Genomic DNA, 23,065 nt, shown 5'->3' on the forward strand with positions numbered 1-23,065 from the left:
GCCGCAGCTGGAGCACTGAATCTGACGTCCGGGTGTACCCTTAGTCCCACCCTAGCGCCGGGTCTGATTCTGTGGGTATAAAACAAGAAAACAATTGAAGGATGAAACACAAATATACATATCAAACACCACAAAATTTGCTCCATCTGGCTGCCGCATGTACAGTACAAACATGAACATGCACATATAGTGACTACAACGTCAGACTCCACCCAATTACAGACATACGGACTCTTAATCCCTCCAATCCAGCAATTCATGCAACAACTAATAATTATAATGTCATTTGTTTAGCACTACAGGTGCCATACACATTGCATCCATGCCACATATGGCACTTATGATCAGACACCACTACACTCACTATGCTGGGATGGCTACAGCCAGAGGAGGTAGACATGCTCACACTTCACCTTATAATGACCAAATACCAACAACAAAAAAGTTCTAATACTATAGGAGGTGTATTGACAGTTGGCAAATATTGCCAAAAATAAATGTTTTCCATAAACTTTATCCTCTAATAAGTCAGAAATGTTACATACAGGTGTGTATGTGTTTCCAACATAGCACATACCTTACTGCTGCTCTCCGCCACAGATCAGAGAAGCATGTGATGAGCTCCAACAATCAGAGTCCAGCGCTTGCCTCTCTGGGCCTGATTCACTGGGCAACTGCGTATCCAATTGCAATTACACATGCAGTTCGACTGCAATAACATGCTAATTCATTGCGATCGCTATCCCAACACAGCACTGCACAAGGATGCCCTCTTTACTCAGCACATATACGTACTGTTTAGCAAGACTGTGAAATGATCGGTACAGTCGAGTACCATCGCAGCCTCATGCACACTTGCACAAGCCCTGACCTCACTCAATAATTGCTAACTTCCACGCACGCTATGAGATCTCAGACTCTGTAGGCCATTGCAGTGGATAATTTATGCATGCCCTTGCAACGGCGTGTGTAGGCAGGGAACGTCTGCGTTCGACCGACCACCCCCATGTTACCACCACAAATGGCACTTCCTGTCAATCAATCTGTGATGGGTCTGCAAAGTCATTGTGATAGCAGTCCCCATTGCAGTGGCCGGTTCACGCATGTGCACTGTGATGCATACGCATGCGCAGTGCAAAACATTCAGCAGATTGCGTGCGTAATTGCAGTTGCGTATGATAGTGAATCATGCCCTCTGACCTTTTCTGGTGTCTCATGGGACATAAACAGCTCCCAGTAATTAAAGATGAGCGGTTTCGGATTTCAGAGATCCGAATCCACCCGAACTTAGAAGATACGAGGCAGATCCGAGCCGGCTCAGGTTTTTCCGTCTGACTCGGATCTTAAAACAAGCCAAAATGTCATCATCATGCTGTCGCGGGTTTTGGATTGTATAAAAGGTCCCGCGACCGCCGCCATTTTCATTCTGGCTATGGAGAGTGAAGAGGAAGGAGGTGGCTGTGCTGTGCTGTTTCTGACTCTGTTTAAGGGGCTGGCTACTGTTGTCACTTGTCAGGGGCTGGCTGCTGCATAGGTGCTGGCTGGCTGTTGTCAAACTTGTCATAAGGGCTGTCTGGCTGGCTGTTGTCCACTCCATACTAGGGCTGGCTGCTGGGCTGGGCTGTGCTGTGCCTGTGTTACTCTATCTACTATACTAGGAACTGTGCTGCAGAAAGAAGAGGGGGCCTGTCATGCCTTCAGCATAGGGTTTGTTATGTTGCACTAATTCACATTAGCAGCCCCACCTAGTGGTCAGGACAGCAGCAGTTTAAATCTGATCCATTTTGAACTTCTTAGCATTCCATAGCAGTCTAGCAATGCATTCTGGACTAAAGGAGCTGTAAGCAGCCATTTTCCTTTTCACATGGTTCCAGACAGTCATCATTACATATGCTCAACCTGGTACAGCATCCGATGTTTTACCACATCACTTGTCATCACATTACTTGTCATCACTTATCATCACACATTACTTATCATTTCTACACAAGTTCCTCTATCGAATAATAAATTCAGTTCTTCAGATCACATCTGACTGGATTATTGAAAGATAGAGTATTGGTTATGCTGGCTGCTCCAAATTTGTCAGACAATTAGTGCAGGGCAGTACAGGGCCTTCAATGGCTCCTGTGTGGGTGTAGTAGGTATTACCGCTGGCCAAACAGCCGGTTGTTCAAATCACGACAGCGGCAGCCCAGCAATGGTGAAAATCCTGATCATCCTAAGGTAAGTATCGCTAACCTAATTCTACCCCCTAACTCTAACCCTCCCTTAGGGGTGCCTAACCCTAACATCCCCCCAAGTACCTAACCCTAACCCCCCTAAGTGCCTAAACCTAACCCCCCCTTCCTAGCAGCCTAAACCTAACCCTCCCGGGGGTTGCTTAACCCTAAGTCCACCCGGTAGCCCTAAAACCTAACCCTCGGCTGTTGGCGCCCGGCTTACCTTTGTTTGGTATGCCAGGTGTCGGTCTTCTGGCGTATGGTTAATGAAAGGCATTGAGTTTTTGACGCCTGTCATTAGTACCATGCCAGGATTAGAGAGTCGGGAAGCCGGCGGTTGGTATTTAGACTGTTGACTTGCTGACTAGATCCCTCCTGTGTCACTGCAGTCCATAAGGCCTGCTACTGTGTTGTCCAGGGAGTGCTCGGTCCATTAGGGGTGCTCTAGTCTTCACCCCAGTGTGAAAAAATAAAGATTCTTTTTTTCTGCTTGTGAGCTGCGCAGAGGTGCTGCCTGTGTTTATCAAGGGGTTGCTGCCTCCCCAACCCCCCAGTGCTAAAATAAAAAAATAAAAAAAGTTTTTTTTCTGTTTGTGCATTTGCCACACTTTCTGTATCAGCAAAGTAGCTATGCAGGAGACAATGCTGCCTATGTCATTTATGAAGGGGCTGATGCCTCGTTCAGGGGTGCTCTCCCCCCCAGTGCAAAAAAAAAATAAAAAAAAATAAAAGTGTTTTTTTTGTGTATGTGCATTAGCCACACTTATCAGCAAAGTAGTTTTGCAGGAGACAGTGCTACCTGTATCATTTATCAAGAGGCTGCTGCCTTATTCGGGTGCTCTCCCTCCCAAGTGCCCACCAAAAAGTAATCCAATCAATAAATCAATCAATGTGGGGTTTTTTCTGTGTGTGTGCGTATTAGGCACACTTATCACCAGCAATGTAGGTCTGCAAGGGTGCTGCCTGTGTTGTTTATCAAGAGGCTGCTGCCTTGTTCAGCTGCTCTTCCTCCCAAGTGCCAAAACAAAATGAATGAATCAATCAATGTTTTTTTTCTGTGTGCATTAGGCACACTTATCACCAGCAACGTAGCTGTGCAGGGGTGCTGCCTGTGTCATTTATCAAGAGGCTGCTGCCTCATTCAGCTGCTCTCCCTCCCAAGTGCCAAAACAAAATTAATTAATTAATTAATTAATCAATCAATGTATTTTTTTCTGTGTGTGTGTGCGCGTTAGGCAGACTTATCACCAGCACTGTAGCTGTGCAGGGGTGCTACCTGTGTCATTTAGCAAGAGGCTGCTGCCTTGTTCAGGTGCTCTCCCTCCCTAGTGCCAAAACAAAATTAATTCATCAATCAATCAATGTGTTTTTTTTCTGTGTGTGTGTGTACGTGTTAGCCATGACATCACAAACACCTCAGCTGAGATTTGCATAAATATTTTCAAAGGTGAAAATAGAGGATATAAAAAAGAGGTTTAAAAAATGGATTAAAGCAGCTAAACTGCATTCTCTGATTATAGTCTCCCTACTCCCTACCCATGGCCCCTCTACCTGAATTTTAGCGAGTCAGAGGGGCAACTCAATGCAACCGTATTCCAGAGTGCAGCTGCTCATCCTATAGGTCAGGTCAGAAGATGTGTGGAGGCCCGGGTGCAGTGATATGGACTAAAATGGAGCTCACATCAACTAAAGTGGACAATGAATCCCCAATCTTCAGGGAGTGCAGCTGTAATTTATACACAACACAGGATTGGATGACAATATAGGCTTGGGTGACAGTATAATCTGGGGTGATGTATACATCATCATCTTTACACAAAATTATTTGTCCCTACTGGAATCCACCATTACAGGTGCCTCTGTCATTTTTGCACATAATTGACGGTATTATGTGCAAAATTATCTACAAGGTTTTTCTTGTAGAATTTGCAGTTCATTTTGATGGACATCATCTTTTCCACATTTTGGGGAAGTAGTCTCAGGCCAATCACTGACAAGGTTCCCGGCTGTGCTGAAAACTCTTTCATAGTACACACTGGAAGATGGGCAGCTCAAGTAAAGCAAAGGCAGTTTGTGTAAGTGCCTACAAATTGTCTCTTTTTCCTGCCAGTAGTTCTTTATATCTCTTCAGATCTGTGTCTGTTGGAAAGATGAAACAATGTCTTCATCCCTTCTGGTATGAAAATCCACCCAGCAGCAGGCATGGTGCTCAAGAATTTTCAAGAAAGACACAACGTAAGACTTAAACCTTAAATCTGAAATGTTGTATTTGCTGCTCTGTTCCACTTGACCACATATCTGCTCTGGTTAAGTGGACAGTGGGTACAACAGCAGTTTGAAGGCCACGAAATGTGAGCATGTGGTAGGGAATATAGATTGTAAGCTCCATTGGGACAAGGAGTGATGTGAATGGATAAATAAAGTGCTGCGAAATATGTGGGTGCTTTATAAATAACTGGTAATAAATAATAAATAAATAACTGTTTTTTTTAATGTCCCTGTACAGGTTGGGAAACACTTTTCTTGTGGAAGCTTTGAAAAGGATTATTTAAGAGCCAATTGTTTTGGAAAGCAGTAGCACTCTTTCTGGTCTCCTTCTGGGATGAAAATCCACTCCTAGCAACAGAAGCAGGCGCAGGATTCTGAAGAAAGACACAACGTAAGACCTTAAGGGGTACATTTTATTTACTAAAGTGAGAGTTTTTAGAAGTGAGTTTAGAAGTGATGTTGCTTGCCCATAGCAATCAATCAGATTCTAGCTATTATCTTCTAGAACAGAGGTTCTCAAACTTGGTCCTCAGGTCACTTTTTCTAGGTCACCCAGCAGGTGTATATGTGTATTCATTACTCACTGACACATTTTAAAAGATCCACAGGTGGAGCTAATTATTTCACTTGTGATTCTGTTAGGAGACATCAGGCATGGTGCTAAAGGATTTTTCAAATACATACATTCTCCAACTCCTTCAAGCCTCTCTTGAATAATAAAAACATTTGTTTCCTGATGTGCCATGTTGGAAGTGGAACTGCCACGTGTTTGTGCCGCCCACTGCTGCTGCCTAGCTTAGTCAGCCAGCTAGCTTGATGCAAATTTTGGGCCTAACCTGGATGAAAACAATATAGTGAGCTATGAGGTGGTCAAAATTGTCTAGAAACTAGTGGAAATATTATTGAGGTTAAAAATACAGAAGGAACAAAAACAGGCATATTTTATGTGATTTTAGCTGTTCTTATGATTTTTTAAGAAAAAATCCAGATCCAAAACCAAAACCGAAAATCAAAACACGGAAGGGAGGGTTTGGCAAAACCAATCCAGTTCCAAAACCAGGGGAGATACAGATAAAAAACCAAAACACAGGGGCCGGCGCACATCCCTACCAGTAATGCATTACACTTGCAGTTTATGTGCCCCTAGCACTTCTCTGAAAATTACATGAGAGGTCAGTAGATTTTCCATGCATGCAAAAATGTGGATATGTGTTACTGGTACATATAATTCTTCTTATGTATCCACCAGTGGTTGTAGAAATAGGAGAGTCCAGACGTTTGGTTATCTCAGCTGTGGTATTAGATGTGTGCAGGGATGACAACCACACATGTGGGATTCCAAATAGGCATTTTGTAGTCAGCAGTGGATAGACAAGGTGTAATTGGTATACAATTGTACACAGTGAAGAATTGATCCATATCTGAGGACTCAATGTATTCATTAATATGGGAGAACTCTGCCCAAGGAAAAATATGGACCCAAACAACTTGATTGGCATAGGTATAGATTCTTAAAAACTTTTCTAGGTTTTAGTTCACCCACCCATGTAAATTAAAATCTTGGTGAATAAGCCATAGAGAAACTTAGGAGGAGATGTACTAAGCCTTGGAGAGAGATAAAGTGGAGAGAAGTACCAACCAATCAGCTCCTAACTGTCATTTTACAGATAGTAGTGAGACCCATAGTAGATCAGGAGCTGAAACACTGAGTAGAAGCACTTTAGTAAATTTACCCCCTAGAGTGTTGGGGTTCATGCTGAGTCTCTGTTACAAACATTCATTACAGTTTTTGGTGACAGGGAACTAAATCTAAGTTCCTCTTTGTTGATTTATGCTCCAGTGACTCAGCTCTTCTAATTGGTCTTTAGCATCCATTAGCAAATTCCAGGAGAGTACCAATTATCTGAATTACTTGCTGTGCTGTCCCATGAGTACTCAAACAACTGATTCAAGCTCCTTATTCCTGTATCAAGGGTAAGGGGTTGAGTTCCAGTCAATTCATTCCAGAGGTAGATTGGGAGTCTTGCAGGCATCACTGACCTCTCTGAAGGCCACCGGCATTTACCACATGGGTCTAACTTATGAGCAGACATTTGATTATACCACCACTATTCGGCTACAGCCTGTCAACCCAGTCCACAGGTTATGACTTGGATCTAAAAACCATAAATGTGACAAGGATGAAGTTTGTCTGACTCTTGTTTAGAGAGAATTGCTCTCACCAAAAAAGGATGTGTCTATGTCATGCTCCGTTCCTTAAAAACACTTTCTTAACTCTCCGGAGCCTGTCCAGGCTAGTGCTGAGGTCTGCTCACACTGTGCATTACTCCCGGATAGCACAGAGGTCTGCTCATGTTGCACATCACTCCCAGCTGGTACTGAAACCTGTCTATGCTGCACCTGCCCCATCTGCTCAGTGTCACTGACCATGGAGATTGCTCTCTGCAGCTCCTTGCTCACAGCATGTCTTCCCAGTATGATGGCACACAAGGTACACACCATAATTCCCTCCTAAACTACAGTATGGGTGCAGCCATGTTGGACTCTGTCACCTGACACTCTTCCTCCACTCAGAGCGCTGCTCCCAGACCAGCTGATTGCAGCATCCCATCCCTGAGGATCATCCCCTATAAATTCCAATTCCTGACTGGCCTCTGTTGCCAGTACAACATTGCTTCATGTGCTGGGCTCCCAGGTACTCTGTTTCTAAATGGTCTCAGGAGCTCATTCAGACCCGGACGCTAAGCTGTGCTCTCACGCAGCTAAAAGGGTCTGGGTATGCAATTGCCATGATCGCACTGTCTGGTGGAAGGATGCCCTCTATGCCTTAGAGAGCCACGGCAGAGTCTATGCCAGTATAAAGATGCCCACCTATCTTTCTTAGTACATGTCATCTCCAGGAAGTGTGTGATTAATCAGATACATCGAGAGCCATTGGAGCTGCATACACCGCTTGAGGTAGACCTTACCCCATCACAAGCACTGCGATCACTGTAGACTGAAATACAACCAAGTGAAGTGTACAGTGACACTTCTTTGCTAACTATGTACACCCATAAAACTCCATTATGATGCCGAGACACGTCTGCGTTTGCAGCACCACTCCCCCATTCACAAGCACTTTCCCCTGTTACCACCCACAAATGGCGCTATCTGTCATTCAAAATAGCGTCCAGTCTGTGTACTATGAGCACACGATTCCCGGACACAGAGACTGGTTCACGCATGCGTACTTTGACACATATGCATGCGCAAACATACGATAATCGCCCATAGCATGCGTACGCAGCTTAGCAAATGGGTCTGAATAGGACCCTCAGTCTGTTAAATCTAGTTCCTAAATCTTGTAAACAAGTCTCCTATACCATCTTGCACACCAGTCTGTTTTTCCACTGAGACTTGTTCTTAAAGCCTCCTTCAGTTCCAGCCATACCTCCAATAATTGGTCCCATCTGATTTCTCCAACATGGGACTCTTATCAATTAAATTCTTCAATTCATCAACATCGGTTCCAACCGATCAAGCTCATCAATTCATCAACATTGGACATATCAAAGAAGTTCTTCAATTCATCAACATCGGTCCTAACTAATCAAGTTCATCAATATATCAACATAGGACTCTTATCAATTAAGTTCTTCAATTCATCAACATCAGCCCCAACCGATCAAGTTAATTAATTCATCAATATTGGACTTGTATTAATTTTTTCCTCAATTCTTCAACATCAGTTCCAAACTGATCAAGTTCATCAATTCATCAACATCGGATTCAAATCTATCAAGTTCTTCAATACATCAACATTGGTCTCAATCCGATTCTGCCTATTCCTTCAGTATTATATATCTAGTCCCATTCCAACCTGCTGTTCAATAAAGATGTTCTATTCCTGTCCTTACCTTCGGGCCCATCATCCAATGCTGTATCTCTACCTCCACACATCAATACATGAGGAAGTCCTGGCTCAAGCCACCTAAGCTTCTTCATGCCTCTCAAATCTCCTCTTCAGCCTCCCATGCCTCTTCTAACCCAAACTAACCCTCAAGCTTTACAGTTTGTACTGGCACTATGAATCCAGTCGAGAATCAGGCACAAGCTGCTGGATTTACACCTGACCGTGTTACTTGCCTATAACACCAAGAGGCGGCACAAGGTAAGGTATTCAAATTCTCCAAGAACTGATTAACCAGCTGGATAACATTCAATCCACTCTTTGAAGCTCACGAGCGGCTGCTTCATTCATTCTGATTTCTCCGGTTCCAGTTTCCTCAGTGGCACCTTGTCTGCACATTTTTATTCCTGCAAAATATGATGCAGGGATTTCCTAAATCAATGTGAAATACAGTATGAGCTCCAACTCTGCAATTTTCCTACAGACTGTACCCATGTGGCATATATCATCTCCCTATAATCTAGATCTGCCTTAGACTGGGCTTCACCCTTATGGGAAAGATCGGATCCCATCCTAACATCTTATAAGGAATTTGTCATGGCATTCTGCCGAATATCCGACGAGCCTGGGAGAGTGTCATCTGCATCTTCAGAGCATCTATATCTGCACCATGGTTCAAATTCTGTAGGCCAGTATCTGGTGCAGTTTCAAATACTGTCATCAGAACTCCCTTGGAATGATGGAGCATTCTATGCACCCTTTTGGAATGGCTTCTCCGACAAAATTAAAGATGTTCTTGAAACTCATGTTCTCTCAGACAAGTTAGAGGACCTAGTCTCTCTGCGCACCAAGGTGGTCGTACGTTTCAAAGAGCTAGCTATTGAGAGAATGAGATTCATTCATTCCAAGCCATGGCAACAGTCTTGCCTCAGTAAGTTTCTCCTCCCAAAGAGGAACCGATGCCAACCAACTGTTCTTGCCTATCACAGTAAGAATGCCAAAGGCAACAGTCTGAGAATCTCTATCTATGCTGTGCTGCTCCTTCTCATCATTACAAAAATTGTCTAGGAAACTAAGGCCCTGATTCAGAGCTGGACGCTCTGACCAGAGCGCTCGCTCTGAATCAGGGCCCACCTCCATAATTATGGAGCGTCCTCCTGGACGCTCGTGTAGCTGTGGGTCACCACCCACAGCCTATACGAGCGTGCAGGTTGATGGTCGCGATGGTCTTGACCATCGCGACCATCGCCACTGCGAGCCGGAGCCTGCAGTTGAGTTTCTCAACCGCAAGGCCCGGAGTGATTTTGGCTCTATCAGAGCCAAAATCACTCCCACTGACATCACTAGTGATGTCAGTGGGCCGGCTTCTGATGGTAGGCGTTCCCTTGGGAACGCCCCCGTCTGGGAGGCACGCCCCCAGCACGCCCACCAAAGGGGGCGTGGTGTCAATCAACATCGACAGCACGCCCCCTTTGATCAGACACAACGAGCGAAGGAAAGTCCTTCGCTCGTTGCGTCTCGCGCAACGAGCGCGACGGAGCTCCCTCGGTCGTGCGCATGCTCAGTGCACACCATCGACCCACTTGCGAGCGGACAGCCGCTCACGAGTGGGTCTGAATCAGGCCCTAACGCTCCTAACTTGGCAAGGAGAGGCTAAGTTTGGAGTAGTTCATTCCTCTTAAAAAAAAAAACGATTGCATTCTCTCTGGCTTTTTTTGAAGTGGCCAAGTGCTTCAAGCAATTCTCTGTGCTGTTGGATTCAGGCACAGATAGTAACTTCATCACATCTGAATTGGTTCCCAACCGAGTCTGCTTCATCCTATCTACCTCACAGCAGTTTTTGGGAGCCGCAACCTAGGGGATACAATTATCCTTTAGATTCAACCTCTGCAAGTCGAGATTGGTGCTCTGCACTCTGAACTTTTAAGTTTTCTTGTCATACCCAGGGTATCACATTTTATAGTTCTGGGCTTGCCCTGGCTCCATCTGCATAATCCCCAAATTGACTAGAGAACCTCACAAATCACCACTTGGGGACCTTCCTGCTTTGGTTCTTGCCTCCAAAAAGTTCTTCCAGTATGCTATGCCATACTGTCTCAGCTGGATACTCTTCCTCCTTTATATCAAGAATTCACTGATGTTTTCAGTAAAACTGGTGCTGATATTTTTCCTCCTCACCATGAATGGGATTGTCCAATTGAATTAAACCCTGTGAAATCTCCTCCCAGAGGGTGAACTTATGCGCTATCGCTCCCAGAAACAAAGGTTATGACTGACTATATCCAGAGAATTTTGAAAAAGGGTTCATCCATCCTTCCATCTTTCCCACTGGTGTGGACTTCTTTTTCATCAAAAAAGGATGGAGGTCTGCACCCCTACATTGACTACAAGTGACTGAATGACATCACCATTAAAAAATGCTATCCTCTCCCTCTGATCAGGGAGCTTTTTGACCGAGTCAGTGGAGCCACCATCTTCACCAAATTGGACTTGTGAGGAGCATATAATCTCATACGAATCCGGGAAGGAAACGAGTGGAAAAACCCCATTTAACACCTGCAACGGTCATTATTAGCACAGTACCTTACTATGCCCTTCGGTCTCAGCAATGCTTCTGCAGTATTCCAGCATTATGTCAATGAGAAATTTTGTGATCTGTTATACAAATATGTTATTGTCAATCTCTTGACAATATTCTCATATTCTCCAATGATCTGGAAGAACATAGGTTCTGACACATCTCTGTAAGAGCAAGAAGTCCACTGGGACTTGCGGCAACGAGACCCTACCACAAGGGTCTCGTCGCAAGTCCGATGGTCGCAATGGTCTTGACCATCGCGACCATCATCCTGGCCGCTCGCAGTAGCTATGGGTGGTCACCCACAGCTATGCGAGCAGCCAGGAGGCCGCTCTAAAAATACAATAGGTGGGCACTGATTCAGAGCGAGCGCTCTGAAAGAGCGTCCGGCTCTGAATCAGGCCCTGAGTTTGATTCATGGTAAATGCTCATGTTGTATTCCCACCTATGGAAGTTCTTTGCAAGTTTGGCCAATGGTGTATTTATTTCTATTTGTATTTTTACCCATGTTTTCAGGGAGATTCATGTTTTGTCACCTGTGTTTGCCCTAAGTAAATTTCCGTGATTGAAAAACTCGCCTGTGAATGGCATCTCGGACAAACACAAATCTTAATGTCTAAAAAAACTTTATTTATTAAACATTGTTTTTGAGCATTAATTCAATTCTGTCATCCATGCCAATCGATTTTGGAAGTCTAAAACCCTTGAAGTTTTTTTGGTGTCTGCATTTGTGCCCAATTATGAGATCATATTTGGGAGTCAGATTCCAAAGATATCTGTGAGGCCTTAGCAACAAATATGGTTCTCAGTGGTACAGGCTGTAATGTGGTGGGCCAGTTTAAGTACTCTGAGACCCATTGTCATAAGTGGTTTTCCTACATCAAGTACAAAGTAAAAGACAAGACGACATGACAGATTGCATGTATTACTTTGACTACAAGGAGCAGGAGTGGGAGAGCCTGCTACCAGAGCTGATCCATTAATTAAGTATACATGATTTGGCCACCATATCAAACTGCTGTAGCCTGGGAAGCGTTTATTATTAATATTTTTAAATGACTGTATATATGCATTACACATGGATGTTAAAGACTTAATAGACTTAGGGCTCAATTCAGACCCACTCGGTAGATGCATACGCTCGCTTGATGCGTATGCAAATTCAGCTAAGTGACTGCAAGGCAGGCGATCACACGGCAAGGCATAAGCACGCCCACTATGTCTTGGTGTGTGATTCCCCTGTGTATGCAGATGCCCATCAGCCTGTCTTAAGACACCCACTTGCGCACACCATCTCCTGAAAGTGTATGCAACCATCAGTACATCGAGTACCATCGGAGGCGAATGCAGCACTTGTGGTTGACTATACCCTACCGCAACCACTGCGAGCACTTCAGTGTAAAAATCAGCCATGTGACGTGTACTATGATGCTGGCTCTTAATTATGCATGCCTCTGAAATGGCGTTAAGAAGCTCAGGCATGCCTGTGTTTGCACCTCCACTCCCTAGTTTCTAGAGGCCTGCCCCTGTTACCATCCAGAAACAGCTTCTCCCGTCACTCATTCAGCCAGGCTGTCTATGCTGGACGAGCATATGCTTCCCGATCACTCGGATTAGTTTGCATATGCGCACTGTGATGCATACGCATGCGCACATTGTCAAACTTTGCCAGCTACCAGCGAACGCAAATGCAATGAAATTTCGATCATTAAGGCGGATACCAAAATGGACGTGTTCCTTGCACAATACAGATATGGTATGCCATCACACCCTGTGGTTAGCTGCAGATTCAGCATTCTTACAGAGTGAGATTGCTGTCACTCACAAAATGGTGGAGCTGCTAATTTGTACAATTGTGTGCTCATTGGAATACACACATGCAGTCTATGCAACTGAAGCCTGAGCAGTTATGTGGCACCCACTTCCCACTCAGTGCCCACAATCTTCCCATTGGGTGACCACAACAATCTTACTGGGTTCCAACATCCTTCTCACTCCATAAATCCATCTTATTCAAAATACACATTCAGCTCGCTAATTGCTAAAATTATCATACTCTGTCTATGCATGTACACTTTCTTCCCCTATACGCCTCAATGCTGCTATATCTTCCCCAATCCCTACTGCTGTGTGGTCTCCCAACTGTGCTAGTCTGTGTTCCCTCATCCACACCAATCTGTATTTCCCCATCCGCCAGGTTTTCCTGCATCAGTGCACTCTGGGCCTGATTCAGAGCCGGACGCTCTGACAGAGCGCTCGCTCTGAATCAGGGCCGGCCCTCTGGTTTTGCAGAATGGCCTCCTGGCCACTTGCATAGCTGTGGGTGACCACCCACAGCTATAGCAAATGACCCTGATGATGTTCGCGATGGTCAAGACCATCACGACCTTCGGGCTTGCGACGAGACGTTTGTGGTAGGGTCTCATTGCCGCAAGCCCAAGAGTGCCATCTGGGCAGCCACGCCCCTGGCCCACCCACCAAAGGGGGCATGCTGTCACTCAACATCGACAGCACGCCCCCTTTGGTACGAGACTCGGAGCGACGGTTTGCCCGTCGCTATCCAGGTCTCGCGCATGGGCCACCATCAAGTGGGTCTGAATCAGGCCCTCTGTTTCCTTCCATCTGCACCACTGCCTTCCCCTCAGCTACATTGCTCTGTCTTTCTCTCATCTGTGGCTCTCTTTTTTCCTCCATCTGCACTACTCTGTCCTCCCCAGCCATGCAACTCTGTCTCCCCCCATCCACACCACTCTGTCTTCCTCCCCATCCACCCCAATCTGTCTTCCCCAATCACTTCTGTTGTGTTTTCTCCTATTTGTGCTGATGATCATGTGGCTGAGAGATGATGCAGGGGGGAGGTGATGGTGTGCTGAGAGATGAAGAAGGGGGTGGTGATGGTGTGTTGAGAGATGACACAGGGGGTGATGGTGTGGCAGAGAGATGACATAAGGGTGATGTGATGGCGTGCTGAAAGACAATGCAGTAGGGAGATGATGGTGTGCTGAGAGATGACACAGGGGGAAGTGATGGTGTGCTGAGATACGACATGGGGGTGTGTGATGTTGTGTTGAGAGATAATGTGGGGGGTGATGGTGTGGCTGAATAATGACATGGGGAGATGATGGTGTGACTGAGAGAAGACCAGATGGGAGGTGATGGTGTGCTGAGAGATGACGCGGGGGGAGGTGATGGTGTGGCTAAGAGACGATGTATGGGGAGAGGTGATGGTGTTCTGAGAGACAATGCAGTAGGAAGATGATGGTGTGCTGAGAGATGATGCAGGTGGGAGATGATGGTATGCTGAGAGATGATGTGAGAGGGTGATGATGCGGGGAGGTGATGGTGTGCTGAGAGTTGATGCAGGGGGGGAGCTGATGGTCTACTGAGAGTTAATGCGGGGGGGAGGTGATGTGTGCTGAGAGACAATGCAGGGGGGAAGATGATGGTATGCTGAGAGTTGATACAGGGGCGAGAGTTGATGCAGGAGGGAGGTGATGGTGTGCTGAGACATGATGCAGTAGGGAGATGATGGTTTTCTGAGAGACGATGCAGTGGGGAGATGATGGTGTGGCTAAGAGATGATTCAGGGAGATGATGGTGTGGCCTAGAGACACAGGGAGAAGAAAGTTACACAGGGGGCACGAGTATGGTTGAACCATTGGGATGCTGCTGTCTGTATTTTGACATTACATGTTGATTCCCTGTGAGCCAGTTTATTGCCAGGTCTACCTGGGTCACAGCTCAGTGTAAAAGGGCCCCTGAAAAATAAACCGGGTCAAGTGACCCGGCAATCCAACCCAGGTAGCTACCAGGGTTGGACCCTGGTTGGACCTGGGTAATGGTAACCAGGGGGTGTGTCGGAAGCATGTCCCGCCCCCCTCCCTGCGGCTGCCGTTGTGTGTGTCTGCAGACCGCCCATATGCACTTGCCGATGGACAGATACGTCTGCAGACATATCTGTCCATCGGCTATGCAGCACAGCCAATGCGATATTATTATTATCCTTTATTTATATGGCGTCACAAAGGTTCCGCAGTGCCTTACACAGTACATAAATGAGGACATAAGAAAAATAGTTAATAGTAATACAAAACAATACAGGACAAGCACATGGTTTATAAACATAGCTGCATAACACAAGCAGCATGGCCTCAGCAACCAAGTGTTAGGTGCCAATTGGGGAGTTAGGAGTAAAGAATACTATGAGTAGGGGGAGGAGAAGCACGTGAGGGATGAGGGCACTGCTTGTGAGAGCTTACATTCTAAAGGAGAGGGGCAGACAGACAGGGGTGACACAGATGGGGTAGATAGTGAGGAAGGAGCATGGAGCAGTGGGTTAGGAAATATGCGGCGGAATGTGGGTGTATAAGATGACCAGATGTATGAAGAATTTAAGTTTGACATACTGTAACATCTATCTCTATGACAGAAAATAGATTTTGTTTATGTGTTATTTACTTGAGAGATGTGTAATATAAAGCTGTAGCACTTTAATTTTTGTGTGTTCCATTTTAGCATCTGAATACATCCTGCTAAAAATCTAGCTATTAAGGGACTGTCCCGCCATCCTAATACAGTAGTGAATACTTTAGTCCCAGCTGCTGGGTGCTATGCCATGTTCCTGTGAGTGGGTGCGTCTCACATGCACCCACAAATGGTGCAGCCATGCCCAACATGCTGTGGTCCCACAGGATGTTGCTGTATCTGAGCCCAACATTTCTCTTGGCAGCCCTGGAGGTGAAAGGCAGTACCAGGAGGGGATAGGGCTTAGTGGTGGGGTAGCAAGGTCATGGAGGGAGGGAGGTGGTTGAGAGTGGAGGAACAGGAAAGGTGGGGGAAAGAAGCAGAGGGTTGGAAAGCTGACTGCTGAGAGAAAAAAGGGGGAACAACCAGTGGAGGAGACAAGAGGGGGAGGATGGGTATGGATAAAGTAGAGGATTATGTGGACACTGAATAAGGGGGGTGTTTGAAGAAAGGGTGTTCATGCTGTGGTAGAGGTAATAAGATGATAACTGGAGTGCAGGCTGTGTGATGTAGAGACAGTGTGGATAAAAGTTGTTAAATGTTCAAAAATACAGGTAAAAGAACAGTGCTGCTAATGTATGAGCGCAGCTCCAAAAGTGAAATATAAAGAGATTTGTGAGTAGTGGGTGCAGGAATTAGTTATTAAAATAAAGAATGTTTAAAGTGGACAGATACGATGCAATGGAAAAAGGCAATACAGTACAAACAGGATGTTCAGTAGTATGAAGGCAAAAATTACAATGTAAAGAGCCGATCCAGTCAGAAGGGTTTTGATCAACAAAGATCAATCAACAAGAGCAGCACGCAGATAGGTGAGTACTTGCAATGTCCAAGCAGCGAGTGCAGTAAGGAGTTTCCTGGATATGCACACAGCAGCTGATGGTGAATTTGGTAATTCACATAAGTATGTTGCTTGTTGTCGTTCAAAAAGTGTTCTGGTTTTGAGAATGTTTTCCCTCAGTTTTCCTCCAGCATAACTCCGTCTTAGTTATCAAATTGTAATTACACTTATAATCTAACACTGTGAATCTAAAACTAACTAATACAGCCTACATCTATGCAGCCTCACTGATCACTAATAACTAAGGTTACCAACATGTCTCTGTGTGCTCACTGATTGGGACCCCACCCCCTGTTCTCAAAACACACTAAATAGGGATGCAATAAAGTGTAAGATAAACAATTTGTGAGAAGGGGGTAGAACATCGTCATTAGAAAATGCTTCTAATGACGATGTTCACAGACATATCGCAGGAACATACTGGCTGACAGGCAGCAGATATATTGGCCAATCAATTGTTCGGCCAATATATCTGTCAGTGTGTACCCAGCATAAGCTATATGAAAGTGTATATTCCTAGTGAATACACCCCGCAGCAATTTTCATGTACATCAACATAATACTGATTGTGTTGGTGATGTGTAATTGAAAACACAAGCTAATGAGCTATAATTGCACAACTCACTTTCCTGTAAACAGTGCATGTAGTATGCTTATACCTAACAAACTACATGCTGTTTGCAGTGTGGAGGATTTGTGAATTGAAGCTAATTCACTACAAACATACATTGTGTCTCTTTGACAATTGATGCATGCAGTTTATTTCTATTTTAAAAGACCAACTGCTGCAGGGATATCTATAAGTCTTAAACAAACTTAGTACCAGTGGCGGATTTTGCCTAGGGGCAGCAGGGCTGCAGCCCTCCCAGTAAAATCGGCCATCTCAGTGTAGTCATTGCAGTCTGTGACTACACTAGCCAGTAGGAAGGCACTTCTCTGCCTTTCCACCAGCCCTACCTAGCTCCTTGGGGCTGCAGATGATGCAGCCCTTTGGAAGCCGGGAATATGTGCATGTGCGGCACCCCGCAGGACCCGGCCAGGAGAAGCCGAGTGAGTGGTTTTCAGCGGTGGCAGCCCCGCTCATCTAATACCGCTTTTATACCTAATTTCCAGGTTCTGTCTCAGAGGTTGGAACAGGGTTCCAAACCGGATCAGACCCGGACTTTAGCCGGCACCGACCCAGGATATTCCCGAGTCGGCACCATTCACACCGGAGCCGGATCTGCAGTGACCCCGCTCTTCCAGCGTGGAAGTGGATGCTTGGATATTACCTCATGTCCAAGCGCCAACGAAGCCAGCATACGGTGTGCTCCAGGTCATCGGACCCAGATCGTGCCATTTAAATTGCAGGGTTTCACGGGTCTTTCCCATGTTAAACTCTGCAAGTTACCTGGGTTGGATGCTAGGTCACTTGTCCCGGGAATCCAACCCTGTCCCCTTTTACACCAAGGAGCTACCCGAGTTAACCCTGCAATAACCTGGGTTTTAGCTCTGGCTAAAAGGGGTTTTAGAGGGTAGGAGCCGCCCCTGCTTAGTGCATCATCCACAATTGCTTTTTACTATAACTAATTGTAAATATAAAATATCTTTACATCTACCCAATACACACATATGGAAAATACTGAGTACTGAGCAGACGTGCATTTATTGTCCGCTTAATATTGTAGGATAGTGCAGAATCTATGCAGCAATGCCACCTGGAGCATCCTTAGGACACTTCAGGCACTCACACTGCTGCCCTTACAGCTCCCTGGAGCATCCTCAGGATGCTGTGGGCATTGCCTTAATCACCTGCGATTGTGGCCCCGCCCCATGTGATGTCACGCGGAGAGGGCGTGACCTACACCAGGCCCACTAATAATGTTATAATTGGCCCTCGGCATAAAAAAGGTTCCCCACCCCTGATATAAAGGGGTGGGGAACCTCAATATCATATTCATATGTTGGTAACCTGATAATTTGTACAGTATACTGCTAATAATATAAGTAGTTACTGAATTGATATACAATTGTGGTGACAATTAATTAATACATCCCGCTTTAACTGTGTGCAAGTGCATTCATCAATAAGAGGGAACACCATCATCCCACAATATAAGGCAATATTTACCTACAATATCATATAAAATTGAGAGCAAGATGACACCAGAAATTAAAATCTACTTATTTCACAGCTTTGCAAATTGTATTACTTCATGTTATATTTCATATGAATTATTGCTTTTAATATTTCACTGGTAACAGGGCCGGCTCGAGGCATATTCAACCAGTGCGGTCGAAGAGGGGCGCCACCCCATAGAGGGCACACCCCTCCCAACCATTCCCAATTTCAGCGGGACAGTCCCATATTTCGGGCACTGCCCCACTGTTTCACCCGTGGGGTAAAGTGTACCGCGGGTGATTTGGCCCCACCACCGCATGCGCACGGCATCCATTTACTGCAGGAAAAGGGCTGGGAGAAGCCAAGCTACTGACGTACTGCTGATCTTGCCCCCAGCCTGTACGGCACACCTCCAAATAACGTCATTTTTGGTCGCATGCAGCTAAGGAGCGCCAAGTCCCGGTCCCTCACAGGGCGCGGCTAACTCTGGAGCCGGCCCTGACTGGTAAAGTACACAGTTTTATTAATTAAATAAAGGTTATATTTTACATACTGTAACAACTTCTATAGTGTGTCAAACAAAGAGACAATCCTTTTCCTTTCTTTTTATTTGTATAACCATGGAAAATGTAAAAATTAAAAATGCAGAAAATTAAAGTGCCAAAAAAAGATAAACTAACACCACGGGGTATATTTACTAAAAGTTTATTTTTGTTGATTTGAATGTGATTGTGTAATAAAGAATGAAATCATATGATGTGTGGCTTGTCTTTTTTTTATTTATTGTGGTTCTACAAGTGCCGCAGCGCAGGCATGATGGGACCTGCAGTCCCACTGTAAAGAATAATATTATTTCTATATTTTATATATTACCCCCGTATCCACCGCTTTTGAAGTGTGGTCCCACTTTCTGAGGATTGGCAGCCCTTGGCTGATCAGTTTTGGGCTGGTTAATGCGTTGGCAGGGTAAATGCTTGGTGTGTCCTCCTGGTGCAGCCTGGTGCTGGTTATAGGAAAATAGGGGGAACACCATGCCAGCTTTCCCCATGATTTTCCTCTACCAGAACAGGCCCAGAGGTCCAGTGCAGGTTATGCTTTTGGGCGGGGGGACCCCACGCAGATTTGTATAACCCTAAGCAGCCTGCACAGATCAAGTGATGCATTGCTTCTTTATTTTGTATGCGTGTTTTAGGTTCTATTTGCATTCGGTATGAACTGAAAGTTCAAAACCGAATACATTTATTCCTGCCAATTCTGACCAACATCGAAGTTAATTTTGAAATTAACTTCAAAATCAAATGATAGTAAATAAGCGATTTGGACAGGGAAACAGAAAGATGATTTCATTAGGTTTTAGCCAATTTAAATCGACTTGACTACAAAATCAACCTCTAGTAAATATACCCCAATGTCTCAACACAAGAGTCACCTTCTGGAAGTGAGATTAACAGGAAACTCTAATACCAGCTGACCAGTATCCAACTGGTCATCAGAAACTAAACAGTCTTTGTGAAAATTAGGTGTCTAATATGAAAGAAAAGGAGACCAGCTAAAATAATTTTGTGAGCTGTGAAAATAATATCAATGAAACATCACTGTACTTAAGTTTTGAGGAAAGGCATTTTTTTACAATTTCATGCTTAAAGAATAGTAAATGAAGAAATGAAAGAAGTATTCATCACTCTTGTCATTAAAGTAAAAGAAAAGAGATGCAAAAGGACAAGTCTTTATAAAAGTTAATAATAAGGAAAGAGTAGTACTCTCAAGAATGTTGTGCACATATAACAAATACTACAAAAGGAGAGATAATCTTAATTTACAGTATGCTATAATAGTGTGGTATGATAACTGTACGCATGCAAGTATGTATTGGAAGTGTTACATTTTTTTGGAGGGGAGGCAGATAAGTACACTGACAAATTTTGCTCCTATTATTTTCAACTATGAATAAATAGTTTGAGTACACTAGTGTGGTGAAGACTTAAGTGTTTTTATATTGGTTCAATAATACCGGTGTTAAAAATCTGGGCATGTACAGTAAAAAATACACCATGGTAACCTTAGGAGTAGTTTAAAAACATATGTAAAATAATTGTTAATCAGAGACTGCCTCATCTGCCTCTCAGTATATGTGCTCTGTGAGTCCTGCATAGGTCCTGCAGTACCTCAAAAAGTTGCTGATGATCCTCGGCTTCTGCCTCCTGGCTCCTCCTACTCAGCTGGTAGACTGCTGCATATTTCAAGTCAGTGGTGAGCATAGCATGGTCTGGAAAAGTCAAGTGGCCTACAGCAACGGTATTGTACATGTTTGTTTTACTTTATTTAGTCATCATGATGAAGCCGTGATTAGTAGAATGTGTCTTGACACACAAACGCACCTCTCTGTAGCTAGTCAATTAATTGGGTGGGTTCCAGTGGTTTTTAAAGACAAGCTTAGTAAATTTGGGGGTTTTATACTTGTGATGCTAAAAACATATATGCTAAACCGTTCAATTGGCTTTGATCCCATAAGTAAAGACTTTTTTGCAGGACTACATATACAGCCACCATATAGGCATCCCATAGAACCTTGGGATCCAAATCTGGTGCTGTCAGTGCTTCAGTTACCACCATTTGAACCTTTGCAGGAGATGGACCTCAAGTGGGTTACTTAGAAGTTATGTTTTCTTTTAGAGTTTCAGAATTGGGAGCTTTATCTTGTAGACCTCCTTTTTTGGTAATTCAATAATATATGGCAGTATAACATACACCTAAAGTGGTGTCATTTCATTTTAATCAAGAAATTGCAATACCAACTTTTTCTTAATTAAGTAAAATATTGGATCAAGTTCTGTTAGATGTAGTAAGAGTGCTAAGAATAAGGAAAACTGAATGATTGCTTGTCTTTTACGATGCTAAGAAAAGAGGTTGGACAGCATCCAAACAGACTATAGCCAGATAGATTAGGGCCACAATTCAGCATGCATATCAAGGAGCTGAATGACCTATTCCATCTAGGATCTTAGGGCCTGATTCAGACCCACTCGCAAGCGGGTTGATGGTGGCCCAGTGCGCACGTACGGCATGTGCACTGTGTGTGCACGAGACCCGGAGCGAACGCAAAAAGCATTAGCTCCGGGGACTCACTACAAAAGGGGTGGCTGTCGATGTTGATTGACAGCTCGCCCCATTTTGTAGGCATGGCGGGGGGGTGGCTTCACAAACAGAGGCGTTCCCATGCGAACGCCTGCCATTTGTTGGCGGCCCCACTGACATCACCAGTGATGTCAGTGAGAGAGCTTCCGGCTCTATTTGAGCCAGAAGCTCTCTGGGGCTTGCGGCCACAAGACCCTACCACAAGGGTCTTGTCGCAAGCCCAATGGTCGCGATGGTCTTGACCATCACAACCATCATCATGGCCGCTCGCTATAGCTGTGGGTGGCCACCCACAGCTATGCGAGCGGCCAGGAGGCCGCTCCTAAAAAAAACAGTGCCCGCCCTGATTCAGAGCGAGCTCTCACTTTTTGCGAGCGCCTCTGAATCAGGCCCACAGGTCATTCCACTCGCTTGGTTGGAACTTCGTGAGCAGTGCGGCATGAAGTTTCTGGCTTCTGCAGAGCAGCTACATGGTCCTTGGTTCATACATTCAATAAATTTTACACATTGCATGACTTCGTGCCTGGGGATGCTTGTTTTGGATGGAGGCTTAGCATATCCTCCCCTAGAGACAGTTTTTGTACATCTCCATTGTTAAGAAGTGTCCCTCAGATGGAGGAAGGAGAAACTAGCTTTTTGGTTCTTACAGTTAAATCTCTTTCTCCGAACCCATCTGTGGAACACTACATTCCATCCCTTATTTGGCTGGGGGTTTTGACAAGGATGTGATTCTCCTGTATCCTTATACAGTATTGATTCAACCTATCCTTTTTTAAGTTCAAACTGAGGAAGGGGTTAAAGAGTAGGAGCTTATATACTACAAAAAGTTAACCTATTAAGTGCTAGCTCCTCAACCCTCACTTCACCCCATAGTCAAGATATCTGCTTTAGAGAAAGAGATTTAATGGTAAGAACCAAAAATCTTATTTTCAGCATACAAGTAAAGCACACACAAAGATACCAAAATGATATGCATCTCTAAATTGCATGTTTGACTTGCATCTATACTCCTCTTTCAAAATTAATGTGCACACCACTGACCTGTGCCTCCCATAGTAAGGGCCTGCAAGTAACTCAAAATGCAGCCCCAATTTTTGCAAATTTTTTTCTAAATTCTATGGAGCACAGGTACTTTCTTCATACTTTAAATCAGTGGTTCTCAAACTCAAACCACACAGGTCACGTTTTCCAGGTCACCTAGCAGGCGCATAGGTATATTTATTACTTACACATATTAAAAGATCCACAGGTGGAGATAATTTTTTCACTTGCGATTCTGTGAGGAGACCTGGAAAACATGCACTGTTTGGAGTCCTGAGGATCGAGTTTGAGAACCTGTGCTCTAAATCAAGCCATTTGTGTCTTTATAAACTCCTCTTAACCATTGCTCACTTTTCCCACCTATGGGACAAGCAGTTTCTACAGCACCCAGGACATCTAGACCATGGAATTCTGAAACAATGGGACTCTACCCAAAATCTACAGCAACAGTCAGCTAGGTATA

Source organism: Taudactylus pleione, unplaced genomic scaffold (genome assembly GCF_031769625.1).
Source record: "Taudactylus pleione unplaced genomic scaffold, aTauple2 ptg000093l, whole genome shotgun sequence".
Lineage (NCBI taxonomy): Eukaryota > Metazoa > Chordata > Amphibia > Anura > Myobatrachidae > Taudactylus > Taudactylus pleione.